At 42.9% G+C, this 21,177-nt stretch overlaps 1 long non-coding RNA gene across 1 annotated transcript; it reads left to right on the forward strand.

The window, feature by feature from the left end:
* The first annotated feature begins 6,349 nt into the window (after nt 1–6,349).
* LOC118248662 (uncharacterized) lies at nt 6,350–7,846 on the forward strand. The gene is made up of 3 exons (XR_004778813.2): nt 6,350–6,443; nt 6,515–6,612; nt 7,279–7,846. It is a non-coding gene; the product is annotated as an uncharacterized LOC118248662 (long non-coding RNA).
* The last annotated feature ends 13,331 nt before the right edge of the window (nt 7,847–21,177 follow it).

A 21,177-nucleotide genomic window follows, 5' to 3' on the forward strand; every position in this document is an offset into this window, starting at 1 on the left:
AGGTCTCGTTAGGCTGATGCATGCTGATGGAGAGAAAGCAGACGAGCTGGCAGCTACACAAAGCTTCCATGTTTTCAGCATTTGGTTTTCTTAAAGTGGCTGTAATGCTGCTTGTTTGCCCATAAAGAGCATGGGGGAAATTAAATTTTGGAAGGTGTAACTGATATGCCTGCAGACAGGATGTAAAAGGTTGCAGTGCCGTTTGCATATTGTCCATTTGATTCTCCCCTTGGTAAATTATGTTATTTTCATTTTCTCTTATTATAACTGCAACTTTATCCTAGCTCATGTTTTCATCTGTCAGTCGGCATCTCCGATGGCCAAGGATAATTCATTTTAACTGCAGCTGCTCCTTGCACTGTGGTACTGTGACTCAGTGGTTTATGTTGTAATTCAAAACACATTCCACCCAAAAGATGACATTTTGGGTGCTGTTCTGCGAGCACAGTGTGATGGAAGTTATAGCTCCTGTTTTCTTTCATAACAAGTTCATCCCTGGTCAGAGGAGATCAAGCTGAAATATAAAGCCTGTAATTATCAATAATGCATTTTGAAGTAAACCAAAATCCACTCTCTATTAGTGTCATATGTTTAAAGCAGTTTTCTGGCTAGATAAGGCAATTCCTCAAAGAGAGTAATATCGCAGATATGATAAATATGATAATTTATTTTTGGCCTGGCAATTTTGTGTTATCTGTGCACACAAGTACCTCCTTGGCTGATTGCTTGAAGTATTAAAGGGAATAAAACCTGGCGTCAGGCATCAGAGCAACTGTGAAATGGGGCCAGATTTCTCATATGTATGTATATATATATATGCATGTATATATATTTATTATATATTTACACACACATTTGAAATGGCATCACAGTGAAACCATGCTGAAAAGACTGGAAGCTTCTATAATCTCAGTTTATTACTAGGACAGTACAACAAAGTTGGCAGGTAAAAATGCATTACCTAGAGATATTTTTCCAAAACTTTCCAGCACTGCAGCTTTCCCACCACGTAAAATCTAAGTGGGAGATGCGTTATTTTTTTTTCCTAGATATGCCTCTGTTGGCCCTGGCTCTGGGCACCCCCATGGGGCAGTTGGGGGCTGTGGACTCCTTGGGGTGTGACATCCCTGTGTGTTGGCAGGGAGCACCCTGAGCCTTTTTACCCCACCTGCTGCTGGGTCAGGCACTGCTGCCACTGGGGGAGGCAAGAGCAGGATGCGTGCCTCCTCGGTGAGGAGGTGCTGGTGCCCCCAGCATCTCCCCAGCACTGCCGCAGCTATTGCTTTCAGGGCTATTCCTAACGGTTTACCTTCCATCCACTTGAAGGACCATATTTCAGTTTTATCCAGACTACTAATAAGGGGTTTAAGCATGCTGGCTGTATAAAATAGTGTCATTTTTCTTCCTTCACCAAATAGTGATGCCAGACCTTAATGGAGAGTTGTAACCGGGTTTCTTTCTCTCTCGTTTAAAAAAACAGCTCACATCGAAGCTGGGAGATGTAAAAGCCTGACATCAGATTGTGTTCATTGATCATGTCCCTCGTTTCATTAGGCGTTCGTGGCTTTTATGTCCTGTGGCTTGTATCACTTTTATTTTGCAGAAATTGTTTGGAAAGTAAGCAAACAAATGCCTTTGTGTCCCAGCGATGCTCAAGTGTGCGTTCCACCCCCGTGTGAGTCGGAGTTTGCCTGTTTGTTGTATCTCATTCCACATCTCTTGGGGCTCGTGGCATTATAGACATGGGATGTATTGTGATTTCTAATGCACAGAAATGGTTGCTAGTCTGAAGAAAAATATTTTGCTATTCAGGAGAAATAGAAAATGAGAAGATGGGAAGGATAGAAGTTATATACATACATATCTGTATCCCTTTCTGCATATCACCTTGTACACAGACCTAATTTGACTTGATTTCCAGTTTTCACCCTCTAAATCTTAACTTTACTTCCACATAGCTCACTTCAAGAGGCAATCAGGAATTGTGCTTGTGATTTATGGATGGCCATCCTCTTGCCGGAGGAGAGGTTTCCTGGGCTGGGCAATGGGAAACCTCATGGGACAGCCAAACCATGACTCGGGGACTTCACTCTTTTCCCCTGAGAAATTTGCTCCTCACAATTGGGTTAATTAGTCCAGGAGCTACAATTTCTTACACTGGGTTGTGTCTTCATTACCGCATGCATATAGCTATATGTCCGGGTTGTTTTGACACCCATTACCACTGGGCAGAGCATGGACGAGTCTGCCCTGTGCTGGCAGGTCCCAGGGAACACCAGCACATCACGGCCGTGCCCCTGTCCCCCTGTACTGGTACGGTGCTGCTGGAGGGCCCCAGGGGCGCTGTGCTCCAGGCAGAGCCACGCAGGCATTGCAGGAGGCTCTAAGGCTGCAGTGCTCTCCTCGGTTGTCCATAGCCCCTTCCTCTTAGAAGCTGGAACTTTTCCTGTAGTATTGCAGTAGGAAGCTGTGGGTATGTCTACAGGTGTACTGTAAGCTGCAGGAAAGAGGGTTGCTGTCACTTGGAGCAGCTGAATGGTGCATCAAAATCCACGTTCTTCCTGCAGGATGTCCTCTGAGGCAATCGGTGCACGTTCTTCTGTCGCTTTTTGCCTTTGGGAAGTACAGTAACGCCATGGAATCCAAGCTGTGAGGCCTCTAGCACAACTTCTAACTTCACTGTGTAAGTTGTCTCTAAATATAAGCTAGTACATGCTTAAGAGATTTGGTTGTTGAAGATGTTGGTTTGGACTTCGGTTTTGGTGGGTTTCTTGCTTGACTCTGAAATCTCTCGGTGTTGACACAAAATTGTCTTTTTTTAAAGATAAAGGCATGTTATGGTATATCTCTGTACTTATAAAAAGGATTAGAAAGTGGGTCGTGAAATGCAGATGAAAAAATTATGAAAGAAAATTAATATTACTTTTCCGGACCAATATCTTTTTTCTCTTAAAGTTCTTTTTTTCTATTTAATATAAAAGATAATGGCAAGATACCAATATAAAATGTTTTATATCTCAATGTCTCTCGAAGTACAAAAATCGATTTCTAGAAAGAGTTAAGAAGAAAACAGCTTCCTGGAGGAGCCAAGAGTATGTGCCAGAGCAAGTGATCCTGCTCAAAATATACCGGGAATAAACACTTCGATAAAAACTCCTAGAAACTAAACAAGTGTCAAATAACATCCAATATCTCCCAACACAGTGATAACTGCTGTGTTAAGTCTAGATATAACACAATGAGAATCTGGATAAGTAATTGTTTAATATCACTTTTTCCTATTTTAAAAGCCAAGGCTTCAGCTGTGGCTTTTAAATAGCAAGGGCAGTGTGCTGGGCTGAGTCACGTTTCCAAAGCAATAGACGTGATGGGGGATTTAGGGCTCCAGAATCTGCAAATGCTTCCTCTGTGGGACTTCTTGGCAACACAGCAATATATCACCTCTTCCTATAAGTCTGTCTTCTGCAATCTCTAAACAAGTAAAATACATTTTTTACTCCCATATCCAAGTCCCTAAATAACCTGAAAACTCATTTAACCACCACACTAATAAAATGTAATTCTAACGGATAAGAGGGGGGGAAAAAAAGAGAGAGAAAGCAAGCTGCTGGAGCTGCTTTTTATCAAATCCTGACAGTTTGACAAAAATAAAGCATTTTGGGGGGTAGGCTCTTAGATTTTGGCCAGATTCCCCCTAAAATAAGTCAGAGCTCTGAAGAGAACCTGCCTGTCATATTTTGGCTCTGGCAGCCCAGCCTGCCTCAGGCAGCCTCTGAAGTTGCAGATCATCTAGTGTAATCCTCTGCTCAGAGGGCTGACTTCAAGGATATATCGTGTTTTTCAGGACCCTGTCCAATTGGCCTTTGAAAATCTCCAAAAATGCTGAGTTTGCCCAACCCTTCTGGGTAACCTCCTCCAGTATTTATTTCTGTCACTGTAAGGAGGGATTATTCCCTATGTGTATTTGGAATTCACCATTTTGCAACTTTTGACACTTTTTTGTCCTCTTTTGAATTTTTCAGTTTTGTTTCATGGTGAAACATGCTTGTTTTTATTAATTCAGAATTAGGAGTAAAAACATACAGATTTTTTTTAAAAAAAAAAAAAGCTCCTCCACAAAACAGAGGAGTCATGTTCAAAAGCAAATATAGAGGCTGCATGTGCTCAGATCCATCCAATTGGTCTTTTGGGGTCTCAGTGGACTTCTGCATGAGCAACAGGGTCTATCCTGGTGAATGTGACTGTAAGAGTAGTTCAGGGATCATAAGACGGGATCAGAACATGCATATAAAATAATAATTCTTAATAAACTTATTAAGATTCCTTCATATAAAATCCCATTTACATCCTTTATTTTCTATTGGGAAATTAAAGATTTCTAGTAGTAAAATTTTTTATTCTTGGGAGGCATAGCATTTGCAGCCTTCTGCTTTCAGCATCTCTGTAGCAGGCCAAAGAACAGGGCCAAGTAAGAGTTTTGCCATATTCTCAGATTAAAACCATCACCAACTGAAACCCCCCCCCCCCCCCGTGGTGCCTCCTGCTGTACCTCTAGCCCAGGTATGCTGACATGGGGCAAAGAAGTTCTTATTCTGACACAGATTCGAAAAGCAGAGCAGATGGATTTGTGTTTAGTGTGGTTCCCATATCATAATCACAAAGGACAAATCAAGCTGAGCATTTCTAAGAGGATCCTAGGAGCTCTGACACCACGCTGCCGGGGGTAACCGAGCATGGGGACTCCAACTCACAGTCCTACAGCAAGCTTACACAAATCACGTTGTGCTTTGGTTTTAATGTCTGTTTTACAGGTTCCACGTGTTCTGCATTGCCATATCACAGAATAGCCAAGGTTGGAAGGGACCTCCAAAGATCATCTGGTCCAACTCCCCTGCCGAGCAGGATCACCTGGAGCACTTTGCACAGGATGGCACCCAGGCGGGGTTTGAATATCTCCGAAGAAGGAGACTGCACAACCTCTCTGGGCAGCCCATCCCGGTGCTCTGTCACCCTCCCAGTAAAGAAGTGCCCCCTCATATTCAGCTGGAACCTCCTGTGCTTAACAAAATATTTTTGAGAAGCTAAGCCTAGCAGGCTCCACTGAAATCAATGACTCAAGCCTATTTAAGCCATGAGTTTGCATCTGGGCTTCAGTATGGAAAGTTTCAGTAATGAGTTATGACCAGAACACTTGAACCCTTTGGACTTGGTGGTAGCAAATAGGTAGGAATTTGTGTATATTAGGAGTTCTGGAAAAAAAATTCAAACTATTTTCCTGTGCTGTCAAGAGCCATCAGTAGATGTCAACATACAGTGCCAGAAGTACTATAAATTCCAGAGTAACAATATAAAGGCATTTTTTGTATCCTAGGTGACCACAATTTTCTTCTGCAAATACTGAAAAGCAATTCTTTGCCCCTGTGTCACCAGCTGCGTGGAGAAGCACTTAATACCTGTGCTGGATGGATGGTGAGCAGCCACCACCCCCTGTGCTGAATGGTGCTCGGCAGGGAGCAGTGAGAGCAGTGACCTCTGCAAGGTGATGTGCCTGCGCTTCACCAGACAAAGGGGGTTCTCTTTTACCTTATTCTGATGTGTTAAAATATATACGTGCTGCTGATTTTTATGGAAATGTTTAGATTTGGCAAGCTACTGCAAATACTCCCTGTTAATTGAATGTTATTTCCAGGTGGCATGAGGGGTCTGGCATGGGGGTGTTGGTGGGAGAATCGTTACAAGATGACATTACAAGAAGATGAGCTGGGCGCTGATTTAGGGTGGGGACGTAAGCTGGAGCTCTTCCTCCTGAGCTAGAGCTGCCTCGCAAGCTGCCTTTGCTCTGCCTTTCTCAAGGGAACCTCGAGGATGGTGAAATGACTCTAGAAAATACCATCTGAGGCATTTCTAGAGATGAGTCAGCTGAGAACATTGGTCAACCATTGATTATGATGAAATTCTAGTTTCTAATCAGAAAAAGATCACTGCTGTAATTTTATTTTTTCATAAGCTGTACTCTAAAATGCAGATTCATAAACCAGTTCATTTAAGCCCAGCTGAGCTCTCTTTGTGTTTTACAACCTGTTATGGGCAACAGATAATATTAAAATGAATATTGAAAATGTTAGAAGTATTTTGTTTCCCTCCTTACTCCTGAGCAAGCAAGAGCACATTTGTTGTTCTCCTCACATACATGAGTAAATTCAAATACTTTTAAGCTGTGTGGTTGATGCATTTCATCTTACAGCTATGTGATGATCTGTATTGTCACCATCTGCACAAAGATTTCTTTGTGACCGCCTGGTTTCTCTCTCCTGTGGGATAGGGTCTGGGTGATCATGGTCCCCTGCCTGGCATTCAAGGTTTGGGGCTGCCTGGCAGGGTGGGTGATGGGTCCCATCCCTCCCACCACCCAGAGACATGGGCAGGTGGCCCTTTGACTTCAGGTAGGTCAGTGTAGATAGGACAGAGGAAATATTGCCTCCCTGGGTTTATAACCTGCAATTTTGCTACACAGGAGGATGAAAATATCCTAGAAAAGGAATGCAGACTTCCAAAGGTCACGGGGGATGATGCAGTGGGATCTGACAAGGCAAGAGAAGAAATACTGCCCAGGTGAGGCTATTTCTCAGCTCAGTTTTCTTTGGGTATCTATTACAATGTTCCTCCAGGTTTAATTGCTGACAGTAATTAACTATGTAGGTGGCTGTCTTTAATCATCCCATTTAATGAGTCAGCCCATGCTGCAAATGGTTGCTAGAGATAATGCTGTGCTTCCATTTTTTCTCTGGTTATCCTCTAGTCCACCCTAAGTTCCTGCAGCAGCAATTTGGTGCGACCCTTCCTTGCTCTCTCCTGCTGCGTGGAGCCACCCTATTTGTTAACTTTCCCAAAAGTCCTCTCTGAGGCCTGATAACGTCTGCCAGAACTGGCAGGGGAGGCTCAGACACTGGGACATGCTGCTGGTTTCCTACAGGTATGCTGAGGAACAGAGAGAACATGCTAATACAAGCAGATGGGATGGTTTGGTTTTGACAGCTGATAAAGTTAATTGCTATATCTTGATGCTGGGCATTTGTGATGCTTTGTCAAAGATATCAGCTATGAAAGTCCGAATTTGTCAGTCATCCAAAAAAATGGATTAACGAGAGAGAGAAGAGAAAAGACAATGTTTGTTATAGCTAAAGAAACCCCAGATGAGGATTAGATAGTCTAGATTTTTTTTCTGTTAAAACACAGTGAAAATTGTGTGTGGTTTGTAAGACTTTCTGCTGCTGACAGGAGCTTTCGCATGTGTGACTGCAGCAGAGGGTCCCTCCCTGAAGCGCTGATGCCGGGACCCCATGCTGGCTGTCCCGGGAGCCCTGCTCGGCTCCCTCCAGGGCTGCGGACGAGGAGCACACCGCGGCCAGCTCACCCCTCCTGCGCTGCGCCCGCGCTCAGCCTCGTCTCTTCCCTATCCGGATGGGTGCGCGAGCTGCAGGGGGCAGGGTCCGTGTGCAATCTGAAATATAACATCACTTGGTTTCCTTTTGGTTGTTTTTCAAACTGGTCATACTTTTATTCTTTAAGACACTTTCACCTTTGCTTTGAGCCATTTTTTCCCTAACAATGTAATTACTCATAAAACACAGCAGACCTTTCCATTCTGCAAACCTTTGCAGTTTTGTTCCACAATGTCTTAGCTAGTTTTTGACATAAAGCACTGATTAATAAAGAAAGTTTGATTGAATGTTTTATCCATATGTGTGGCTGCGTATCTGTGTGTGAGTATCTTTTTAGCTTAAATCAGTCCCCTAAGAGAGAGGAAATCATTAAGAGAGGAAATCATTCAAGGTAGTAGCTACATAGTAAGCTACATTCTCACCCCTTTGCTTTACAGAACTGTTATGAGAATTAATCAGCTGGTACACCTTGGCATGGTATGCCAGTATCCTTAAAATATTCTATGAGAAAACACACACAAACAAAAATAACAATAAAAGGATATATTTAATACTAAGTACATAAATAGGAAAGCCCAGAGCAAAATGCATCAGTCCCTCTCTTTTGTTGAGACACTAAGAAGCAGTCACATCATCGAATTAAACCAAATGCTGTTTTCATAATTTTCACAACATGGAGTAATAGGAAATGATTTTATTACTGTGCTTAATTCTGATAAATGATTGTCTGTATCTTCTAAGATGACATGAAATGATGATATACTGTAAAACAAAAAATACAGATATACAATCAAATTTCTGGGGGTTGTCATAAAATTTGTTCAGACAAAAGCAGTGTGGGGTTATAACATACCATACAGCTCATGGCAGTTTGACATGTCTTATTACTGTTCTTTTCTGTCATCCTTAAGCAAATCAGATAATACTCTTTTAAATCAACTGGTATTCATTTCAGTAACCAGTATTTGGTCCTCATCAGATCTGAATTTGAGCAGAAATCACATTTCTGAGGGCCACATTTTGCACTTGACTCTGAAGTCAATTCCTTATCTCCAGCTCAAAGCTTCAAAACTAATTCCCTGCCTTGGGAAGAGCTTGGAGACAGCCTGGCCACGATCTGCTGGTGGGGAAAACTCACTCCGGATTCATCTGCATTGCGGATGTCTTCCCGGTGTTGCAGTTCTGACAAGCAGACCCTGCTGTTTGTTCCATCGTTATTTAATTAACACCGGCATTCCCAGCAGTTTGACAGGCTCCAAACTTGTCTCATTGTGACCCTTCCGTTGTGTTTGAAAGATGAGCTGTTATCAACAGGCAGTGTGAACTGCAGTTGAATGAGGTGCTGGGGCTAAATGATACACTGAGTTTCATCCCTGTCCTTTCCTCTCCCCTGGCCTCGCATCACCTTCAGCCGTGACGTTCCTGGCACCTGTGGATCCAGAGCACAGCATAAAATGCACCTAAAGGAGGAGAGCTGGCTCCCAGGTAACAGACGCCTCCATTAGCTTTAAAGACTTTGGCATGTCAGTAAGAAAATAACCCCCAAACCCAACAATTTTCACAGTGCATTGTGAGGGAAATGTTTTCCACAAGGAAAACACGATGCACTTTCTGTTCAAACTCCCCCCCCCCCCCCCCCCCCCCGCTGTGGTCACTGTGGCTGGAAATTCAGCTTTGACAACAACTGTAAAAATTCCAACAGCAACAAAAAAGATGATTACAAATGCTACAATAGTGTTTTCTATTATGTTCTTCAAGAACATTTCTCCTGGAAAATGTGCTGGCCACACTATGGCAGCCAGGGCATGGTGTTACTTTGATTGGCCAGGTTTTTGGGGTGGAATACCAAACCCTCTGAATGCACATCATTGTCATATTTGAGGCTTCGTTTTCATGGGCGAATATTGCTTTTTGACTAATGTGAACTTTATGTTGTTATTTGGTATTGAAATTGTTCTACGAAATTTCATTTCAAAATACTCTTAGGGTCATTTATACACATATAATGGGTGGGTAAGTTAGATGAAGAGCCTTTCACTGACACTGTGCATCCTGTTACACCAAAGCCTCCATGCTAGGAACTGAAATAGATACCAGCACAACTTTGCCGTTTCACCACGCTGTTTCCTGGCCAAATATCCATTTGCTTTGCTCCATTTCAGCATAGCAGAGACAGAGTGACCGAGATTCATGATGCTGGAGAGAAGGGGAAATAACATGATCAGCAGCAAGGGCTAACGTGCTGTGTTTGAGTGGATTGTAGGCATTTATCTATGCACCACAGATGGGTCTGCCCATCCTGAGCACGCCTTTCTTTGATAAAAGCCTTCTTGGAGATAGAGAGAGATGTGTGATCTAATACACCATGTGTTGTTTTGTCTAATAGAAAACAGACTTTGCAAATGAGCTCCTGAGCACTTTAGCAGGGGGTACTTTTGCTCTCATATTTGCAATTTTCAGTTCAGGTGTTGACAGCCATGAATCTCACAATGATACTGACAAGACTTGTGTGAAGGTCAATTTTTAGTTGTGCTTTATAGATCAAAGAAACGTCTATATCAGTACAGTCTAATAGTATTGATTTCAGCATGGAGTTATCAATTGTTCAGAGTTCTCTGTTATCTTGCTGCAGTCCTGCAGCCCTAGCAAATAGTTAATGTTTCGTGGGACAACCTTTAACTAATATCCATGTCAAAAGTGAATTCCTATGTGCAATCCCTGTTCCTTCATAGAGTGCTTCTTGGGTAAACAAGGCATTTGTCGCTTCCGAGGATTCTGACACCCTGAGAATACTTTCACTTCTAATGCCATGTATCAGCTGTTTGCAGACACTGCTGCTGTATAAACAAGGCAACAGCTCAGCTGTGCAGGAGCTGCACCGCAGGGCAGCAGGAGAAATGACTGTCGTTATCCTAGTACAAAGAAAAAGGAAAAGCAAAGAAACACGACCAATGCATGCAAAGTTATGACTGAGGGACTGATGAAGCATCGAACATACAAAGCGCAGTCTGCATAACTCTAAAGGTGCCTGTGTTCTGCTTTTACTCAGTAACGAGGAGATGCTTTATTAGAGTCAGACACTGATGACTGTGCTGCTTACAGCAGCAGAGTGGTGGCTGGTGGTGAAAACAGATGGTTTCTGCAGTACCGTTCCTGTAGTCCTTTCCCTTTGCTTGTTTCTCTTTGTCTTTTTTGCAGGCTTCACGTACATCCCTGTTCCCCAGCTGATCTCTCGCTGCACTGCTAGGAGAGGGTGGTTCGGTCGTTGGGGATCTTCCTGATCCCTTCTTCTTCTGACAGTTCCCTTCATCTTAAATCCCCATCTCTGCTCTTAAACGTCTCTCTGTGGAATTATTTGCTGTTTGTCAAGAGGCTGGGAAGGCAGCCTGGACCCTCAAGTATGTCTTGAAGGCAGGACCATTGCTCACACTTTGAGTGACCTTGTAAAGCATGGCCCGTCACAGGGATTGAAAGTACATGATAACGATCCCACTTTGTTTTAGTAAATAGCTCAGGTTTCTCTAATAAGTACAGTTCTTCCTACAGTGTCTACATGAATTAGTGAAGCCAAACCACATTTATTTCTTCCAGGTAGGCCTGTAGGACCCGTGCTGTTAGTGGTGTTCAGAGTAGACACAGATATTCTCTGCTATCTCAAAAGAAAACCTTTCAGCATTTAATTATTACAGTGTAAGCTCAAATAATGTATTCATGGAAATATCAGTACAAAACACTGAACGGCAGGCACATCGCTGCGTGCTGATGCACAGCCCTGCATTTCCTGTAGGGGATTAGCCTGCAATATTCTTCTGAAGGCATTGTGTCTGTGCTGGGATCGCTAATGGAAGTGACCGGGAATTGTACCCCGGGGAACTGGTGTGGGTCTGTCAGCAGTGCACAAGCCACCTCTTGTTGTCTTTTTTTTTTTTTTTTTTAATTTCAGAAATATTGGGTTGCTTTGAAAATCCTGGGCTCTGTGTATAGTTTTTGTACTTTCAGCTGACCTCAGAAAAGAATGCTGTAATTATACACATACTTCACTTAAATCAATAATGAATTACAATTCTGCAGGGCAGTTTAGTGAGACCGTTCACGTAAATAATGCTGCCAAGGCATGCCTTGCTAGTCAGTAAGTACAGCTGCGCAAAGAAAAGTTCAGGATAAAAGGTATCTTGGGCTGAAATTCTGAACTCAATGCTACGCATGTCGTGTGTGCAGAAGCTGGGAAAGGTGCCTGAACCTGACACTGCCCATATGCATAGTAATATATATAATATTATACCATGTGAATTATTATTACCGTGCACTTACATATAATATGATCATGTAATTTGTGTAAATACTTAATAAATTCTTCAAAGAAAAAAGTCTCTTAATTACTGAGATCAGGCAAGTGCCAAACATTTCAATCTGACCTGGACAAAGAATGTTGAAATTTTAAGAATGCTTCATCTAAACATCAAAGGTTCATGTTTCATGGAGTGAGTTGTGTTGAATTCAAAATCACAAAAATGTGATTTTGCAGTTTTCAGTGATTCTGTGATGTAAATGCATATTTATATCTGTATAATATTCACAAAACATAATAAAGCAAAATTAAATGTTTTGCTTATAAATAAAGCATAATAAGGCAGATCTTTATGACAACTTTTTGGAAGCTGTTGTATCTGTTAAAATGATCTCTTATCAATAATCGTGCTTTCATTTAATGCAATGGGCCTGGAAGAGTTTTTCCCCTCCTGGCCAACAACCCAGGAGGTTCATCACAGCCAGGAGCTGCACTTGCAAAATTTTCACTTGTGGCTGTTTTTGGTCCACTTTGCATTTCTTTCAGCTTCATTTATTTAAATAGTGATAGGTTGATTGCAGTTGTACAAGAGAAATAAAGAAAAACATCTTTATATCATTATTAGATCCATTTCTACACAAGGTTAGCACAATGAGGAAGAATTCAAACATTTCCTTTCTCAGCACCAAGGGATAAAGGTGGTGAAAAACAAGTAGAAAAGCATCATCTCCAGGGACAGCTCTGACAAACCACTAGTAAATCCCTCCTTTTATCTCCAGGCCAGCTAATTTACATATTCATTAATAAATTATATGTGATCCTTGTCATGGCACCATAAATACTTGGTATGATATTCTGTATTAAAGCTCCATTCACTTGCGTGTATATCAAAGTATCACTGAAACCACAAAATTTGCTTTCTGAATGCTTACCACACTTTTTAAAGTTAACACAACTACCGCATTTAAGAAGCAAATCAGCTTTCCTGGCTCATCTGCTTCAGCACATCGTGCTCCAGGTTTATTACCCGCTACCTAATAACAAAGCCCTGTGCATCCCACTCAGAGGTAGGGACACCTCTCTGCCTCCGCATTAATGAGGAAAACTAGTTCACTAAAGCTAATAATGCCTTCAAGGCATCTCTTCTTCTCTTAGTATTTTCTAATCAAAGTATTAAAATAAGAGTTTTATATCCAGGCAATACACTTCTCATAGTCGATAAAGGTAAATGAGGAATCATTTATATGATTTAGTTTATGAGAAGAGCATCGGAAGAGAATATAAGCAAAACATTTATTTCCCATCTGTATAAATGTGCAGTTGCTGTTTCTAATAAATCTTACTTGAAAAAAATGTCACTGTTATGAGAGACGAGGGAGAGCAACCTGAGGCTTTTACCTTGATGGTGTTTCAGCCCCCAGTTCAGTTCAGATGAGTTTTTCCTTTTCTAGCCTTTGCCTCTACAGGCAGAAATCTCCCGGTGCCAAAGAACACGTGAAGGGGGTTCATAAGTGAGAACGAGCTGCACAGTGCCACAAGGGGCACAGAACCCAACAGCACCAGGGGCAGGCGGGCTTTTTCAACAGCACAGCGCTGGCTGCATTGAGCAGTGGAGGAGAAATTAGGAGCTTGGAAATGATAATGAATTAAAATGTCACATCCTTTTCATTTCCATTTCAATCCTCATTTTCCTTATCCTTTTTGAAAGAAATATTTAATGGTAGAAATGAATTTTGTAATTTCCACTTTTTTTTTTTTTTTTTTTTTTTACATTGGGAGATTTGGAAAAAATGTTCTTTTTCCTGTGAAGTTCCTGATCTGACAAAACAGAATGAATCCTTTGCAGAAAATTGCCAACTAATTTCTAGCAATTATTTCAAATGTTTAGGTTTTAGAAGGAGAAGTAAGAACTGATGGGTTGTCCAGATTTCTGTCCTCCGAGGGACTACATGAAAGCATTGTATTAATTATTTGTAGGCTCAAAGTTGAGGGCTCCCGGAATAAGGACAACCTCTTCTGTCTTTCAGTTTAAAATTGTTTACAGTAAGCTGTGTTCTGGCAATTCACATCTAGTGCAGGCACAGAGGTCGGCATTGTTTTGCATGTCTAGACATCAGAATATCATTGAGAACAATGATCACTGGAGAAGATCACGTGCCTTAATTTTGGGTCCCTAGGAGTCCCCGGCAGAAATGGTGAAACCCTCTCCTGGGTTTTGCAGAAGGTGCCCCGCTGGCTCCAGCGGCCCTGGCAAGGAAGGAGCTGTTACCACCTGCTGTATGTGAGCCCAGGGGACTCGCACGGGGCCGTGCTGGCACAGCCAGTGCTGGGCAGCACCGCCGCACCCCGCAGCTCTCTGCTAAAAAATCCCAGGTCACAGCTGGCATTGCAGAGACTCAGCCACGACCAGGAGCTCTGAGAGGCCTCTCCGTGCACGTTGCTGTTCAGAGGCCCCAGACAGCAGCAGGCAAAGGCGCAGCCTCAACGCGCCAGGGCTCTGCGTGCGGCTGGGCACCAGTCACAGCCTCACCTCCCCGCGCCGCACCTGGGAGAAATGGAAGCTGCGATTATTCTATTTTTTTTCAATTCCTCCCAAGAAATTACTTCTGTGCCACAGGGGCGCGGCAGCCAGACTCAGCAGCTGCACCTCAGCTAGCACAGGCGAGCCAAGCGCATCGAGGGGATGAAGGGGACGAGGCACCCGTGGGACAGGCAACGTGGCCAGCAGGGGCTGAGCAGTTCTGGCAGCTTCTGTTTGTTCAATATTTTGCAAACATCATCTGCTGCAAAGGCACCTGCACATAGCTCGGAGACCAGGCTGCTGTTGAAGCGCTGATTATGGATTCTTAATTATACAGGGCTTGATTTGAAACATTATATAGGTGGGAATAAGGTCATGCGAGCTCTACTAATGTCTCTTAAACTACCACTTTGAAAGGATGTTGAATCAGGACTATGCATGGAAATACAATTTAAATTGATACCTTCCATACACTAAATGTTCTGGGTTTTTAATGATATGGGATTCAGAGTGCTCCAGCTTGTTATAGCTACGTGGATCAGACCAATTTTTCTCTAAAATAAATAAGAGTTGGGGGAAAAATGGCAAAAGTAGTTCTATTTTTTTAGGAAAGTTTTGAGAATATAATTCTGCTTTCCAATATAGTGATGTTATCTCCCTTAGTGACGTTACAGCAGGAAGAGAAATACTAACTGGTTTACAGTTAATCCTATAAAAAATATAACCTCCCCCACCACTCCACCAAAAAGAACTCCGGGCGCGGGGCTCGGCTCACCCCAAGAGCCTGCAGCAGGCAGGAAGAACACCCGCACGTCATGGTGTCACCGTGCTGCTCTCATGGGCGTTAAATTCGTGATGCCAATGGCCTCACACAGCTGCCTGTGCTCAGAAACAATGGGGGAGGACAGGGGAGCTTCTCTGCAGCCCCAATGGTGGCAGCACCGGAGCTGTGGGGGCTCCTCCTGCATGGAAACCTCTCTGGTCCGACGTTAAACTTTAGTATGATTCCTACATAACCCTCAAACAGCTTTCGTCTGCTTGACATAAGGTACCAGCACTGACAATTATTCATTTGTGCTGGCTGTTAGTGATCTTAATAAAATGTTGACAATGCCTTAGGGTAAAGCTTTCAAAAATGCTTTTTAATAAACTCTGAAAACTGTTGTTTCAGCAATTGGAAAATAATTAAGAAGCAATTACAGAAGCAAACAGAAATCCTGAGCATATAGTCAAGCTATTAAAATACGTTCTCTATGAAATTATTGCAGTCACACTGGAAAGAAAAGCTACATTTAAATAAGGTTATGGTTATAACAAACTGAAAAGAAAGTAAAAAAATGAAGTAATTCATACTGGAAGAAGTAACCACTCTTTTTCATACACACACACGCGCCCCATCACACAGTTAATCTACAGTAGGTTTTCTTTCCTTAATTTTCTTATGCAGAATAATAGTTGAATATTTTGGAGCCTTTTTTTTTTTTCTTTCTAACAGAGTATTTCCTCTCGTGCAACTCTGCTGCCGACAGGTGTATGCAGATGCATGTCTCAGGAACTTGAAGAAGAACAAACCATTCTTTACTAAATTCTCAGCTAAAATTCCAGAGCTAGCACACCAGCGACAATGCAGATAATGTGTAAATACAACCTCCTGTATTTCCACCCTTCCTCGTGTTAGGACCCTGGCTGAAGTCCTGCCCTCTCTCAGCTCAAACTTCACCTGCCAGATTTCGTTAAAGTTTTGCACAATGGGAAACTACACAGCAGAGCCTGGTGAGGCTCTTGGGGTGCAAGGTGGCACCCTCCCAAGCCGTGATCAAAGCCCTTATGTGTGTTATCACCAAAATAAACCATGCCTTCAAACTCTGAGTGGCCCTCCTGCTTCCCTTCTCCAAAAAACAGATTACATTTAAATAGATACATTTAAATATGTCACATTCTGCACTTTTAAATATATTTTTGCTTATATATATAATATTATATATTATTATATATTTAATATTACATATATTATTATATATATTTAATGTATATTTTTTGTTTTTAATATACTTGTTGTGTTAACAAAATCAGATAGGCATAAACCTGGTCTGAAAGTCACACACAATCAAGCCTGTGAATGGTTCTGGGAAGCTGAATCATGAGTATATGGTTGTGGGAACGCTTCTTGTTCCAGGTATGGCCAAATTAGACCCATTGCTCATCGAACTGAATGGCGTATTACAAAATCAATAAAATACTGCTGCAATAAAAGTCGTGCCCCTTTCATGTGCCAATATGGAAGGATGTTTCTGGTTATAAATTCTCTATGCAAAGTGCCCATTATCTCAGTGAAAAAGCAAAAATCAATGATATTACCACTCATAAACCACGTTCATTGTGACTGCTTCTCAGAACAAGCGTAATTGTCATACTCTGTCTGTCTTGTGGACTGCACCATAGCAATAGAGAATATGATCAATGGCGACTCGAAGAAGAAATGGGTGCAAAAAGGCCACACCAGACAGCAACCCACTGTCAAAAATCCACCTTTCAGGCAGCGAGAGGGGCCGAGGGGCACGGCAGGAGCTGGGAGGGAGCTGGGCACCCTTGGGTGCCTCCCAGGATCCGTCCCCTGGTGCTGGCCCCAGCCCGTGCCCACGCCAGGTGCTCGGTAGGCTGGGCTGGGAGGTCATCAAGCAGCTTCAGATCTCCAGCTAATAAAAAGATATATAACTCATCCCAAGTGTGAAAATGAAGAGCGAATGAGTGAAACTGCTGTTCGGTCATTGAAATCTGTTGAGTGGGTATTTTGGTTGTGGTTTTTTTTTTTTTAGAGGTAATTTCTTTAAACCTGCATGGGGTGGGATTAAGGAAAAAATTAAGCTAATTAGAGACTGTCCTTTTTTTGCTTCTCAGCAAGATAACTGTTTGAGAAACTGGTCTATCTGCTATTTAGAAAACAAAATGGGAATCTTATGATGTTTTCTAATGAAGAAAGGGGGTTGCTTCAATGGCACGGCTGTATCAGTCAGCGCAGGATCGTCCCCCTCCAAGGCAGCTAAGCCAGCAATGGCCTTACTATAGATGCTCATACAAGAGAGTAAAATTGTCTGGCTATTAATACTCACACAGGATCGGGGGAATTGCATTCACTCTGGTGGAGATAAGGCTGCTTCCACCCTGGTGAGGACCAGCCACGTCCACAGCTCCTGCAGTGCACTGAGCTGCTCGGGGCAGGCACGGCTCCGGCACTGGCTGCGGGCACGGGGCAGGTGGGCAGGGGAAGGGACCGGTGCCAACTGTACCTCCCCCCATTTTTCTGTTGTAATGTTGACATTTTTAAGCATTGGGCCATTTACTGTTTTTGTTCTGTACTAGGTATGTGCTTCAAGATACACTTTTTTGTTTGTTTCTTTGTTTGTTTGTTTTATTTTTTCCCCAGCAAAATTGGTTTATGTACTTCAAAAATTATAGAGGGAAGAATGCGTTCCTTATGTGCTGGAGAACAGAAACCCTACTGCTACTTCATGGGGGTTGCTCCTGTCCAGATGAGCAATGGCAGTGTCTCTTTAGCTTAATGTGCATTAGTTATCTCAGTAAAAGAGAAAAAAAAATGCCCAAAGTCTTCCTGCTTGTTCGGCCCTGTGCAAGGTGCTGTGTGCCCGTGCTGAGCCGCCAGGTGCCCTTAGCACCGGTGGATGCTGGCTGCCTGCAGGCACCAGGCACAGCTCCCAGCACCACGGAGATGATGTTCAAATTACAGCCCATAATTACATGCCCAAGGAGCTGGGCGGGGGAGAACAGGGTCTCCCGAGAGCAGCCGTCAGGGCACCTACATTGCTGCAAACATCCTCGTCATTTAGGCAGAGGACAGGAGCCAAACTGGGTTAAATTAAACTGAGCTGCAGAAGCTGAGAGACAGGGAATTGCTACATGAAGAGGGGATTGTGGTGAAGCAAACGCTGCTGGCCGGAGCTGCTCTGGCACACGACATTGCCCAGCTAGGGCAGCAGCAAACCGCAGCCCTTGACACCCTCCTGGCCCCGGGGCTGGGTGCCCACCACACTACGGCACTGAGCAGCTGACACCTTACAGCTTTTTAGTGCAGCAAAGAGAAAAGACTTTCATCTTTCCCCCTCACTCTTTGCCGTAGACTCTATTAAATTATATGCAGGCAATGAGTTTATTCGTCAAATGTACTTTGTGCTGACTCAGCATCGCGGTTATCTGTTGGGCGTTAAATTTCACATCGGTGTGGAGCCGTTTTTGTTTCCCTTGGTGAATAAATTACAAATGCTAATTTCTGTTCAGCAGAAGCAAAGATTAAGGCAGCATAACAGACAGGCATGCCAAAATATTTATTGAATAAGTTGCAAAAGCGAAACAAAAAGGCTGTGTATTTCTAACTGAACACCGAGCAGGACTCCACAGCTGAATTTCAGATCAGCTCCTTTATTCACCCAGAATCCAATTTGGTGCAAGTATATTATATCCGACATCTGTATTCTGAAATCCACTGCTGAATAAGCTTTTAAAATTATATTTTCTGTAGTTTTGGTGTATCCTTGCACATATGTTCCTTAGTAAATCACAGTAATGACCCTAATTCCATGTGGAGGACCTAAACCAAATGCTGTCCCTGGACTGGTACCCCACCTACTCCACAGCTGCTCTACAAGGTTATCATTCATTTCCTTCTCTATTTCCATCCAGGCTGCTGTAAAATGACTAAGGAGAACAACCAACTGAAAGCTGTTATAAAAATATTTGAACTGTAACACTTGCATTAATATCAATTTTAGTACCTCAGTTAAAGAAATGTGCATTTCCATTTCAGTTTCCAGAGATGTGGTGAGATGTCTTTTTTTTCCCCCTATGAATGCAGGAACCGAGCTGAGGTATATGGGCATAGCAAGAAGGGGGTTAACTGCATGCCAGCACTTTGTGGCAAATCTGGTTTAAGCTCCCATGATAGGAAAGAAACAAAAATGAAAAAAAAAAATGCAATCATCAAACCAATGTTGTTAAAAAATCTAAATGCATACATTGAAATATTTTTAGTGCACCCACAGAAAAGCAAAACCCCAGTTTGAGAGGTACTTTTTGGAGAAACTAAGGACAGAGATGGACCCCTGTGGCCCCACCACGCACAGGGCAGTATCTCCCCCTGCGGGCACAGAGCCCCAGAAGTGTGAGCCCTGCGTCCTTGTGGACACCTGCCCCTCGCCCAGCCACGGCACTTCTCCATCCCCCTGCAGTCCTACAAAGCATCCCTGTGCCCAGCACTGCCCGTGCACACCTCTGGCCAGGGGGGCCACAACACCATGGGGAAGTCCTGCGTCAGCCATCACCATGCCAGAGTCGTTATGAACTTTTTTTTTTTTCTCCCAGATTTAGAATGATATTTCAAGCTGCTTATAGAATCACATGTATTTTTAATATGTATATAGAAAAGCTAGATTTTAGTCTACTTTTGAAAAGCAGTTTCTATAGCATCGTATTCAATTTTGCAGGCATTAAAGACTTGATTTTGCTGCATAAAATAATCAGTTATGCTGTGTCTGCATTAAATAACGGAGACATATATTAGCATTTCCATGTCGCCCTTCTGTCATAGTGAATGAATGCCTCACGCCACATATGGGCTCATTAGATAACATCCAACAGGTTAATATCCATCAATGTGCTGGGTTTCATTTATGCTTGTATAAGTGCTTTTAGATATTCCGGCAAATCAGGCCAGTGGAAAGAAAATTTGAAGAAAGCCAAAATAATTTGAGAGAGCATTTACAAAAATGAAATGTTGAACTTAACCATTTCGGTGGGTGTTGAGTCTAGGAGCAGCAAGTGCTAGAAACAGCCTTGTTCACCTTTGATATCAAGTAAGAAAAATAGTGCAGCACTCACTTTTAATGTGAACTGCTCAGAGAAGTTAAATTGGATAATAAATAAACTTTAAAAAATAATGATCTGTTTGCAGACAGCTTCTAAAATTATGTGAATAAATCAAAGAGCATGATTTCACCCTTATCACAGCTAAAATCCAGATTATAACATTGAAGTTATCAACAAATGAAGCTTTAGTATCCCCTGGCCTCCTTTAGCCAGGAGTTGACAACTTAATGGCACAACTGGGGACAGTGTCCCTTCGGTGCTGGGTGGGATGCTGTGTGCCCGAGGCTGGCAGGTACCGCAGGTATCTTTTAGGGAAGAAATGAGGTGAATAAGCAAGGCAGCGGTTCTGAGGTGGCCGGAGAGGGAAATGAGGCACCTCTAGAAATGAGGCTGTGGCTGCAGGGAGGCCGTTTGCACCTACTGCTGCAGCTGCACGGTCTGGCAGGGCCAGCACGGGAAGGAAATGGGGTGTCTCCATACCACCTAATTGTGTGGGGAGGCACTGAGCTGCTCTGCACAGGGGGTTCTGCTGGAAAACAACGCTCATCGGGTCGGTGGCCACACACAGTGGCCCCGGGCAGCCCCTGCTGCACGCCCTGCAGTGCAGGCTGCTGCCCCGCGCATGTTTGCTCCACTCCCCCTGGGAATGGGCTTTAATGCACCCGGTAAATGGATGTGCTCATAATTTATAAAGTAATCCTACGCAGTTATGTGCCTGTACACTTGTATATGTGACTTGCGTGGGTACACATATATAGTCTCATATGGAACCGCTTGTATAAATAAAATGCAAAGTCTGATGGTTTTAACTGTTTCCGCCAGCTTTCTATTTTGGTTCCCAGGTGGAAAAGTTCCTTTTACATCCAGGCTTGAAAGTAGTTGTTTGGCTTCTTCACTTTTCCCAGTGACAAAGTGAATGATGCGTAATAGCCGCATTTACAGAGTGTTTGAATCACTAACCATATACTACTTTCTTCATGAAAAGCAAAGTTGTCATGGTAACAGCGCAGACTGATATTTAATTCCACTTAAGTGCACGCAGAAGGTAA

The sequence above is a fragment of the Cygnus atratus genome, chromosome 7 (genome assembly GCF_013377495.2).
Source record: "Cygnus atratus isolate AKBS03 ecotype Queensland, Australia chromosome 7, CAtr_DNAZoo_HiC_assembly, whole genome shotgun sequence".
NCBI classification, from domain to species: domain Eukaryota; kingdom Metazoa; phylum Chordata; class Aves; order Anseriformes; family Anatidae; genus Cygnus; species Cygnus atratus.